The sequence below is a fragment of the Danio rerio genome, chromosome 4 (assembly GCF_049306965.1).
Source record: "Danio rerio strain Tuebingen ecotype United States chromosome 4, GRCz12tu, whole genome shotgun sequence".
Lineage (NCBI taxonomy): Eukaryota > Metazoa > Chordata > Actinopteri > Cypriniformes > Danionidae > Danio > Danio rerio.
In genome coordinates this window covers 45483265-45495000 of record NC_133179.1, presented here as the reverse complement: position 1 = coordinate 45495000, position 11736 = coordinate 45483265, and the positions used below count along the sequence as shown (strand labels likewise).

General features: G+C 40.9%; 1 protein-coding gene and 1 non-coding gene across 2 annotated transcripts in view; both read left to right on the top strand.

The window, feature by feature from the left end:
- znf1046 (zinc finger protein 1046) overlaps positions 1 to 11736 on the top strand; it is a 659651-nt gene that overhangs the window by 129077 nt on the left and 518838 nt on the right. The gene's annotated exons all lie outside the window — the stretch shown is intronic.
- On the top strand, positions 2022 to 2094 carry trnav-uac (transfer RNA valine (anticodon UAC)). Its single transcript has one exon. It is a non-coding gene; the product is annotated as a tRNA-Val (tRNA).

Here is an 11736-nt window from a genome sequence, read left to right as displayed (position 1 = left end):
ATTTATTATTTTTACATTTTCTACTCTATATTCATTACTGTTCTGTTGACAATTGTTAGATAAATAATGCATATATAAATAACTGACTACTTGACTTTTAATTCCATATACACTATGCACACTATATACACACATATATATATATATATATATATATATATATATATATATATATATATATATATATATATATATGTATATATGTGTGTGTGTGTGTGTGTGTGTGTACAATATATACTCTATGACATTTCTATAGATCATTTGTACATCGAAATACAGAACAATAATAACCATAAGCATAACAATGCTACAACAACTACTAAATAGTGACACATTCAAGTTAGTATGCTTTATTTTTCATGAAAGAATGTCAAAAAACATAAAAATAAAGCGCTTAGGCATATTTTATTTACCTTGGAGCATTACACATTTAAACAGTTAGTTTATTGAGTAATAATAAACCAATAACAATAAAGCGTCTTTAGCTGGATTCGAACCCCGGTCTTGGTGAGCACCTGCAATAGAAATCAATGTAACTCAAATTGCGTTGTTTTAACACAGAACAGTATTACTATGCGTGACGTAAAGCAGGTGCAGGGAAGGCGTGTCCGGGAAGCTTAGAATTCGCCCTTTCCTTTGTTCGTTTTTTCCCCCTCTTCTTCCCTTTTTCTCTTTCTTTCTTCCCCCCTTTCTTCCCTTCTTCCCCTTCTTTGTTGGACGATTGTTCCCCAGCTTGAACGCAGCTCCTTAGACCGCTCGGCCATCCTGACATGCAAACTTGGCAGGAGCTGTCTCCTGGGAGCCACAGCGCAGTACCGTGACATGGAATGTGGTGTTTCACAGCTTGCCCAGCTCCGGCTGCCCAGCTCATTGGCGCAGCAGGCAGCTAAGCTGTGCTCGCCTGCTGGGGCTGCGCCTGGTTTCAATAGCCAACACTTGACAGCTGTCATTGCTTACGGCCACACCACCCTGAGGGCGCTATAGAGCAAACAGGAATTGAGTTGGCAGCAGTAAGGAGAGAAAGGCTCTCCCCATTTTGTTTGTCTACCTTTTTGTTTATTGACCTTGAGTGTTTTTGTTAGTTTGTTTTGTTTTTGTCTTTAAAAACCACCTAACAGCAGCATTTTGCTGACTTGAGGGTGGTTATGTTGTGTGTTTTATTTTTAATCATGGACAGATTACCCGGCAACGACATGGAAATGGAGGGACTTGCAAGAAAGGATAAAGAAAATGGGCTGGATGATAGACGTAGAGAAAAAGAAAATGGACTTGACAACAGACAAAGAGATAAATAAAATGAAGAGCCCGGCCAACGAAGAGGTGAAAAAGGTAAGGATAAGCAAGAGATACAAAGAAGAGTATACACAAAGAAAGCAACAGTAACTGTAGACGTAGAAATGTAAAAGATGCAAGAAGATTTGATATAATCAAAGCAGTCACGAAGCTAATTGGGGAAGGAAGAATTCTGGCGGTGAGACCCAAACAAACAAGAGAGTTTGAAGTAACATGGAGACTGAAGATGACACCGAAATTTTAATAGACAATGGATTGACAATTAAAGGAGTGAAAATAAAGGAGCAAGCTAGAGGGATGGGGAGTTTTCCCCATATCTAAAATTAAAAGAAGATTGTATCCAGGCACAAACATAGAAGAAGGAACAAGGTTTGTAAAAAACAGATTTCCAGAAGAGACGGTCTCCTTATCATACAGTACCAAAATCGAGAAGGCGGAAGGGCCACAGCACTTTAGAGTCATGCACACCAATCAGGTAAAAACCTGTCGACTATGCATGAGCTCAGAAAATGTGATGAAGAAATGCCCAGAATTCAGGGGCTTCAAATGTGACCAAAGGGGACATTTCGCAAGGACCTGTACAGCTGTGTTGGGCCAGGATTGTAAATTGGCCCTAATACCTGCAGGGAGCTTGTCACGCTGAGTTGGCTTTGTCCGCTTAATTGACAAACGTGTACACCTTGTTTTATCCTTGGAGGCCTAACTTCGCTGGTGAAAGCACTTGTGGGGTTTCTGTAGTGTAGTGGTCATCACGTTCGCCTTACACGCGAAAGGTCTTCGGTTCGAAACCGAGCAGAAACAGTGCTCTTCTTTTGGCGAGAAAATAATAGCATCCACTTGACGCACCAGCAATGATCGTCGACAGGCACCCAATAAAAAAGGGTTATCTGCTTGTTGTGTCTGTAGGTTTCCGTGTTGATCGCAACAAGCACAAACCGGGAATAAATAGATTAATTAAATAACACAGACCCACGTAACACCCTTCACCTTAAGTGAATAAATTGTAGGGAAGAAAAAACATCTTACCTGAAACAAAAACTACAATTTATTCTATCAGACGCGTGATAAAGCGTCCGCAATAACATTATCCTTTCCACGGATGTGCCGAATGTCTAGTTGAAACGTTTGTAAAAACAAACTCCACCTCATCAAACGCTGGTTGTGGTTTTTCATCCGACTAATGAAAAGTAAGGGGTTGTGATCTGTGTAAACAATTAAAGGATAAGAAACAGAATCAATATAAACATCAAAATTTTGGAGAGCAAGGACAAGTGCGAGCGTCTCCTTTTCAATGGTTCAGTAACCTCGCTGATGTTTATTAAATTTCCGCGAGAAGAAACAGACAGGGTGTTCGATTCCATTTATATCTGTCTGGAGGAGAACAGCACCTGCACCAGTGTCACTTGCATCAACAGCAAGAATAAAAGGAGAAGAAAAATTGGGCGCAGATAGGACTGGAGAACTAATCAAAATGGCTTTTATTTTCTCAAAACTCATCTGACATTCCTCAGACCATTCGAATGGTACTTTTGGACTGAGAAGGTCAGTTAAGGGACAAGCAACTACAGTAAAATTTCTACAAAAATTTCTGTAGTATTCAACCATCCCTAAAAAGCGACGGAGTTCACGGCACGTAGTGGGCACTGAAAAATTATGAATTGCCTCCACCTTTGACTCAACCGGACGATTTGTCCACCACCCACAACTTTCCCAAGATAAGTCACAGTTGCTCGACCAAATTCACACTTTGCCAAATTGATAGTGAGGTTGGCACTCGACAGACGGTTGAATAAGGTCTCTAGTTGTTTTATATGCTCAGACCAAGACGTGCTATAAATAACCAAGTCATCCAAATACGCTTCGATGTTCTGCAAGCCTTCAATTACCCGGTTTACTAAATGTTGAAAAGTGGCCGGTGCGTTTCGAAGGCCGAAAGCCATTACGGTGTAATTTAGAAAACGATCCGGTGTAACGAACGCAGATATTTCCTTAGCACAGTCACTAAGGCCCACCTGCCAATAACCTCGGAGCAGATCAATTTTTGAAACAAAAACCGCATTCCCAACGCGATCCACGCAATCCTCCATACGAGGTAACGGATAACTATCAGGCTTGGTGAGATCATTTACACTTCTAAAATCAGTGCAAAATCGAAATGTGTTGTCAGATTTCTTTACAAGCAAACAGGGTGAACTCCATGGACTAGAGCTTGGTTCAGCGATGTTATTTTCGAGCATGAAATTTACCTCTTATTGCATCTGTTCTCTCTTTTCTGGACTTACCCGATAAGCATGCTGTTTTATTGGTAACGCGTCACCCACATCAATATCATGCTCAATTAAAGACGTACGGGTAGGAACATCCGAGAATATAAAAGTCAAGGTTTTGGACAATCTCAGAATTTTTTTGTCTTCCCGCCACTAACTCAGGAGCAGGAAACTCCACGTCTTCCTCCTCCAACAACACGCCGTCAGCAACAATGGGAGACAAAGGACTGATCAACGGATCAGCACTGGACAGCGCACGGTGATCAGGAATTTCAGCACCGGACAGCGTCTCGTCAGTCAACTGAGTCTCTGTGGGCAACACAGTTAAAACAGCAGCATTCTCTCTAGACACATTTGACGATCATTCAAAGTAAGGCTTAAGCATGTTTATGTGACACAGCCAAGTTTTTTCTTTCTGTCAGAAGTAGCAATCACATAGTCAAGTTCACTCACCTTTTCTTTAACTACATACGAGCCATAATAGCGAGCCTGCAATGCAGAACCTGACACTGGCATCTGACATCTGTAAATTTGATGATGGTGTTGGATCTATTCACAGCCCTGCAGTCGATGGTAAAAAGGGAGTAGAGGAACGGGCTCAGCAGCCCTGTGGTACACCAGTGTTGAGTGTGACGCTAGTGGAGCAGATGTGACCTGATCTAACATTTTGAGGTTTGTTAGTCAGAAAGTCTATAATCCAGTTGCATAGTGATGTGTCGATATCCAGGTCTCTTAGTTTGATCAGTAACTTGGAAGGTATGACAGTGTTGAATCCTGAGCTGAAGTCCACAAACAGCATTTGTGCATTAGTGTTTTAATTGTCCAGGTGTGTAAGTACAGAGTGCAGTGCTATAGAGACTGCATCCTCTGTGCTCCTGTTGCCACGGTAGGCAAACTGATGTGGGTCCAGTGTGGATGGCAGAGAGTCTATTAGATGTGCCAGGACCAACCGCTCGAAGCACTTTATGATGATGGGTGTGAGTCCTACAGGGCGGTAGTCATTCAGGCATGTTGGGCTGGAGTGTTTGGGCACTGGCACAATAGAGGTGGCTTTAAAGCATGTTGGCACAGCTGCTAGGTTAAGCGACAGGTTGAAAATGTCTGTGAATACCCCAGCGAGCTGTTCTGCACATGCTTTGAAGACTTGCCCAGGAATACAGTCTGGTCCAGCAGCCTTACGCACATTGATACGACTCAGTGCGGTGTGTACTTCTGAGGAGGTGAGTGTGATAGGTGAGGGGTCGGTGGAGGAAGTGATCCTGGTGTAGGGTTTTTTATTGTCTCTTTCAAAGCAGGCATAAAAGTAATTTAGCTCGTTCAGGAAGGAGACGTCTGTGGGTGTGGACTGGCTGGGTGTGTAGTTGGTGATGGCCTGGATGCCCTGCCACATGCGCCAAGGATCAGAGTTATAAAGGGCTCCTCTAGCTTTAGCTTGTAACAGTGCTTGGCCTTTTTGATGCCCCTCGTCAGATTAGCCCTGGAAGTGCTGTAGGCCTGTGCATCGCCTGATCTGAAGGCAGTGTTGCGTGCTTTCAGCAGGAGGCACACCTCCTTGTTCATCCATGGCTTCTGGTTCGGGTATGTAGTGATCTGTTTCTGGGTTGTAACACTATCTATGGTGGTGTTGATATATTCCAGAATAGAGGAAGTGTAACTGTCAATGTCTGTGTGAAAGCCATGTGTGGCCTGGGAAGCAAACATACCCCAGTCTGTGTGTTGAAACCTGTCCTGGAGTGTGGAGTCTACCCCATCTTTGTGTAAACATGGTCTAATGTTTTAGACCAAAAACAAGACCTAAACAACAGAATAGTTACTAGTAACTAATAAAATTAGTACTAGTATCTAATAAATAAAAACTATATATTTAATTAGTACTATCTAATGAATAAGTACTAGTATCTAATAAAATAAACCAGTGTCTAATGAGTAAGCACTAGTATATTTTGAAAACTCTAGTATTTAATTAATAGCACAAGTATTTAATTTGAAGGATATCTGAAAAATAAGCACAAGTAACATAAAAAAAGACACTAGTATGGCAGGGCTTGAAATTGCGACCATTTTGCTCACATATGTGCCCGAAATTTTATCTATGCGACCTCAAAATATATTTGGGAGCATTTTTGCAAGTGCATGAATGTGTTGTGTGCGACCAGTTTTTACTGTGCAAAATGTTCACCACATGCGCGGATTCGGGAGACATTCATGCTGAATGCATCTCTGTGCTTGAAACGGGAAACGCAGCGCTCAGGAATGGTTTAAAACAGTTGTCATGTCAACTTGCTGCAGTAAACAAAGCCAAGTCCGTAATCCTTGCCCCGCCTTCGCGCTCTTCTTATTGGCCCACTGCTCTAGCACTGAAATATCAGCTGTCAATCACTCAGTTAAACGGACATCGCAAACGGGCCTACACTGAGTAAACTAATATCGCTACTCATGAAAAGACCGGTATTGCTATTAACATGACGAATGCATATAATAAGGTGCAGTACATGTCAAAAGCATCAGTGCAGTATCAGACAGCACCCGTGAGAACAGCACAGTTATATCGCTAACAGATTTATTCATGTCAAGCAGTGCGTGCAGGGCCGGTGGGCACTCTGTGTATCTTTTGGACACTCAGTTACAGGGGCGTAGATTTAGGGTGGACGGTGGGGACATGTCCCCACCAATATCCACAAACTACCAAAATGTCCCCACCAATAATTTAATTCACTTAAAAACATCGCACTGTAAGTATAAACCTAGACATGCCGAAAGGGTTAAATCACGTTCTCTCCTCCAGTCACACCGCCCCCAAACACATATGAACATTGTGATTGGCTGCGCCTTTCCCTGCTGTCATGTGAGTGGCTGCTTTCAGACCATAGTTTCAGATACAAACAGCGCCAAAACAACTGCGCGGGGGGAATTTCCCAATGTGCGAGGTGTAAGACAGACACGCACAAGTTAGGATGGAGGTAGCAAGAAGAGGTGGACATAAAGAGCTTTTATGAAGGTAATTCAGTTGCGAAACTCGAGAGCTTGCAAATGTAAATGTGAGCACTTGTGATAAGAATATTTGTATGTGTAGGTTGAAATGTACACTTACAGCTCTGATGTGAACAGCTGAAATCCTCGATTTGCACACACACACAACAATCCACACACTTGTGTTTTAAATTCGAAGTTGCAGATTAATAGTTGTGTATTTGTAAAATGTCATTCACAAATACAAAGTGACAGACACACGTGTGCACGGCAAATTTGACTGCATCTTCGCTCTACAACCACAGGTCGGCACTCACAACCTCTCAGATTCGTCAGTACAACTACAAATCTCCCGCGCTCTGACTTTTGCTACACATCTCCCGCGATCTCTGTAGCAGAACTCATCTGTGCACTCGCAGATGCAGAGGCGTGAGCAGCGCTGGGCAGGGGAGGGGCGGGGCTGGTGTAAAGCTGTTTGATTGGCTGATGCCTGACCAATGAACAATGCCAGCAGCCAACAGGACTGAGGTGCAAAATAATCATTTCCCACGATTATTTTATTATTTAGGGTTTATTTAAACTCTTTTCTGAAGAGATTCTTGTTAAAAAATAATAAATTCTGTGGAAATGTACATACCAGTAAAAGAGCAGCAAAGCCAGTTTATTGGCTAGAGCCAGCCAATGAGATGGGGCGTTTCTGTTTGTCAGGACACAGGGCAGCTCACGTTGTTGGAGGCCTCGAGCAATCAGAGGGTAAGTTATGATTTTTAATAATTATCTATATGTTCAATACTGTTAGCTAAGCTAAGGACTGTGCTGGGTGCTTCTCTTGTTTGTTTCTTATATAAGAAAACAGTTATGAGTTATCTAGGAGCTGCTTTCAATCATGTTATATGGTTCTAAAGATACGATTCAACCCACATGAAATAAGAAGTTGTAATAGTATTTATAGTAAATAATAGTACGTTTTTGAACCATACTAACTATAGTAAACTGTATTATACAGTATATATTGCAGTATCTACAACTTTGTTAATGAATGCAACAGCACACTGTAGTATTAACTAGCATGAACTTTAATAAATTGAAGTATACTTGTATGTATGTATGTATGTATATATATATATATATATATATATATATATATATATATATATATATATAGCTTAAATTTGAAAAAATTGAAATATAGCTATCTGTTTAAAACTAAACATTCTAATGCCATTTATTATGCAAATATCAAGTTGAAACAAATCTGTTAAGAACACGTATTTATATGTAAAACCTAATACATTTTAAAGCAGTTTTATTTCTTTCTAATTTTTACATCTACATGCATCTGATTTAGGTCCACAACTTGCATCCTTCAACATAATATGTGTGTTCAAAGGAAGAGCAACTAGGTGAGGGAGACAGTGTCCATCGCTCGGCTGAGGGTCCACTTTGAGCATCTCATCTGCAGGGTTAAGCAATATAAGCTGAACAGTCATCATCTCTCTCTATTACAGCGAGCATCATCCAGCTTTACACAATGGCTTGCTTTCTGACCATTAGTTAAGGCTTGAGCAAAGTATTAAAGAGGAGATAACATTTGATGGGTAATGATGAAGTTGGATTTACCACCTCCATCTCATTATGAACAAGGAAAAACCCTGAAATATTTCAATACAAGTAACTAGACATTTGCACTGCACTTATTTGGACTGTAAATTTTATTTGACAAATTACATTTCACTTACAGAACAGGTGTCAAACTCAGTTCCTGGAGGGCTGCAGCTTTGCAAAGTTTAGTTCTAACCCTAATTAAACACACCTGATCAAACTAATTGAGTCCTTCAGGTTTGTTTGAAACTTTTACTTAAGTGTGTTGAAGCAAGGTTGCAACTAAAAACGTGAAGGATTACGGCCCTTCAGGAACTGAGTTTGACACCCCTGCCTTACAGTAAAGTGTAAAAATACTACATTAAACAATTATCAAAATAAAAGTTGTGTTTGTGGGTGAGTGTGTGTTTTGTTCAAATCTGTAGTCATCTTGGCAAGAAAAAAGAGAAAATAAAGTCGGCTTCCTCTTGAATGATCTGAATCATTTTGAAGTGTTTGTAGATGAGCTGGATCATCATGTCATCTTTAGCATAAATAACATCCTATTCAAGCTATGCAGCTTCTCTGAGTTCCTCATCGACTTGAAACATGCTGATCTCTCCTGTCACTCCATCCTTACAGGAAACTGAGAAATAACCTATTGTTAGTAACTTTCATAATTAAAAAAGTGATATAAAGGACACACTGTACACAAACATGTAAATAGATAGATGGATAGATAGATATGATGCAGGTTATAATAACAAAAACCGGTATGATCTGTAAGAAACTGAAACGCCTAGTGTTATTTTTAATTGCTATTAATGTGTGTGTGTGTGTGTGTGTGTGTAAATATACTTTAATTTATTAAAGTTCATGCTAGTTAATATTACAGTGTGCTGTTGCATTCATTAACAAAGTTGTAGATACTGCAATATATACTGTATAATACAGTTTACTATAGTTAGTATGGTTCAAAAACGTACTATTATTTACTATAAATACTATTACAACTTCTTATTTCATGTGGGTTGAATCGTATCTTTAGAACCATATAACATGATTGAAAGCAGCTCCTAGATAACTCAAAACTGTTTTCTTATATAAGAAACAAACAAGAGAAGCACCCAGCACAGTCCTTAGCTTAGCTAACAGTATTGAACATATAGATAATTATTAAAAATCATAACTTACTCTCTGATTGCTCGAGCCTCCAACAACGTGAGCTGCCCTGTGTCCTGACAAACAGAAACGCCCCATCTCATTGGCTGGCTCTAGCCAATAAACTGGCTTTGCTGCTCTTTTACTGGTATGTACATTTCCACAGAATTTATTATTTTTAACAAGAATCTCTTCAGAAAAGAGTTTAAATAAACCCTAAATAATAAAATAATCGTGGGAAATGATTATTTTGCACCTCAGTCCTGTTGGCTGCTGGCATTGTTCATTGGTCAGGCATCAGCCAATCAAACAGCTTTACACCAGCCCCGCCCCTCCCCTGCCCAGCGCTGCTCACGCCTCTGCATCTGCGAGTGCACAGATGAGTTCTGCTCAATGACTGTAAAAAATATGGACGACGCGACAGCCCTTTTTCCCATTGAACGCCTTGAGGGCAAAACGCCTGCTTGACGGGCACAAACTGTCGCAAAAGACTGCTGAAATTGGAGCCAGACATGCGCAGAAGGACTGTCTGATGGAGCCAGAGGAGGAGCCGCGAAAATGAGCAGAGTCGAGCTTCCAATCAAACGCTTTATGTAAAATCAACTACGCCCCCCGAACTTCTCAGCATGCGTTTGCTGTCATATCAACACAAATGGATGTAATAACGTTAACAAATATGAGGGTTTTATATATTCAATCGCGCCAGCTCCAGGCCGCAGCGCATAACTTACTCGCGGCGTCGCGGGCTGATTTCGGCTCGCATGCGGCAGCGCCGGCTCGCTCGGCCGCCGCATCTGGCTCGATTGACTCGGACTGGAATCGGGCAGTGAGTCCAGGCATCCGGAGTAGGTCCAGCAGAGGTAACATTAGTCAGTCTGAGCTCTAAGAGATAAGTCTCCGGCAGGCGAGAATCTAGCCGGAACTGTGTTTTGCTATCTGGGTGGCTAGGCGTGTATCAGCAAACTAATAAAGCCCGAAAAAAGCCCTGAACTTAGCGAATAAACAGTGTTCCACCAGGATCATGTATGTCAGAAACTATAGTTTACTGCTGAACTCATTTTGTCATCGTAAAATAACACAGAAATCGAATAATAACATTTCAGTCTACTTCAGTCTCCTGCCGAAGCTCAGACGCCGCGCTTTGAGGAACTGTCAATCACAGCTGTCAATCACGATGACACGCCCAGCATTAAATTACTGCTAAAAACAAACTGTTTACAAAAATGAAGATCTGCACCTATTTCAGCACAATAACCAGTGCCTTAATCGACCAGAACTATCTTTCGGGACATTTTATTGCAAGTGTAATATTTTTTTTTATTTGGGCTCAAGTCTCCTTCATTAACACGGAGGAGGCGGGCTTTATGACTTGTACTGCAGCCAGCCCCCAGGGGGCGATCTAACGGCCGAAACCTTCACTCAAACGTAGGCTTGCGGCACACTTGGTTCTGCTACAGAGATCGCGGGAGATGTGTAGCAAAAGTCAGAGCGTGGGAGATTTGTAGTTGTACTGACGAATCTGAGAGGTTGTGAGTGCCGACCTGTGGTTGTAGAGCGAAGATGCAGTCAAATTTGCCGTGCACACGTGTGTCTGTCACTTTGTATTTGTGAATGACATTTTACAAATACACAACTATTAATCTGCAACTTCGAATTTAAAACACAAGTGTGTGGATTGTTGTGTGTGTGTGCAAATCGAGGATTTCAGCTGTTCACATCAGAGCTGTAAGTGTACATTTCAACCTACACATACAAATATTATTATCACAAGTGCTCACATTTACATTTGCAAGCTCTTGAGTTTCGCAACTGAATTACCTTCATAAATAACAACTATTTTGCAGGTACAACTTGATTTAGTACAACTACAATCACTTTTAAACTGTTTAGGAATCATAACATACTGTATTTTAATCTTTTTGTTCAAGTTTGCTCCTCTCTATTGTTCTGCCAACTGGTCTCGTCTCTGCTCTGTCTCTCTCTGCCGGTGTTCCGGAGAATTCAGTTCCCCCTCCAGAGCGCATGCGCAAATTCAGTATCATGAATGATGACGCAATGAAGTCGCACCAGCGGAGCGAATCAGCAGTGTGGTGTGTGAAACCGGTTATGTTAAATTAAACATTAAGAATTATTATTTGTAAACGTGACTTTGCCAAAAACATTCCTAAATGTAAAAAAAAATCCATACTATATTTTAATCACATTGCTAATTCTTATTTAATGCAAATGTTATGATTTATACACGTACACACAGCAACACTTATGCAGTGTACAGTGCAACATTCAGAGGAAAACTTTGGTCATGGTGTTTATCTAAGACTTTTAGAATTATACAGCAAAATACAGAGACACCATTTAGGATGTTACGACATCAGATCGTTGTCATCTGTAAAGCATGCAGTCATAACAATGAAAGCACAGGAAAAGACAACTTAAGAAAAACAAACATTTATTTAGATGGACT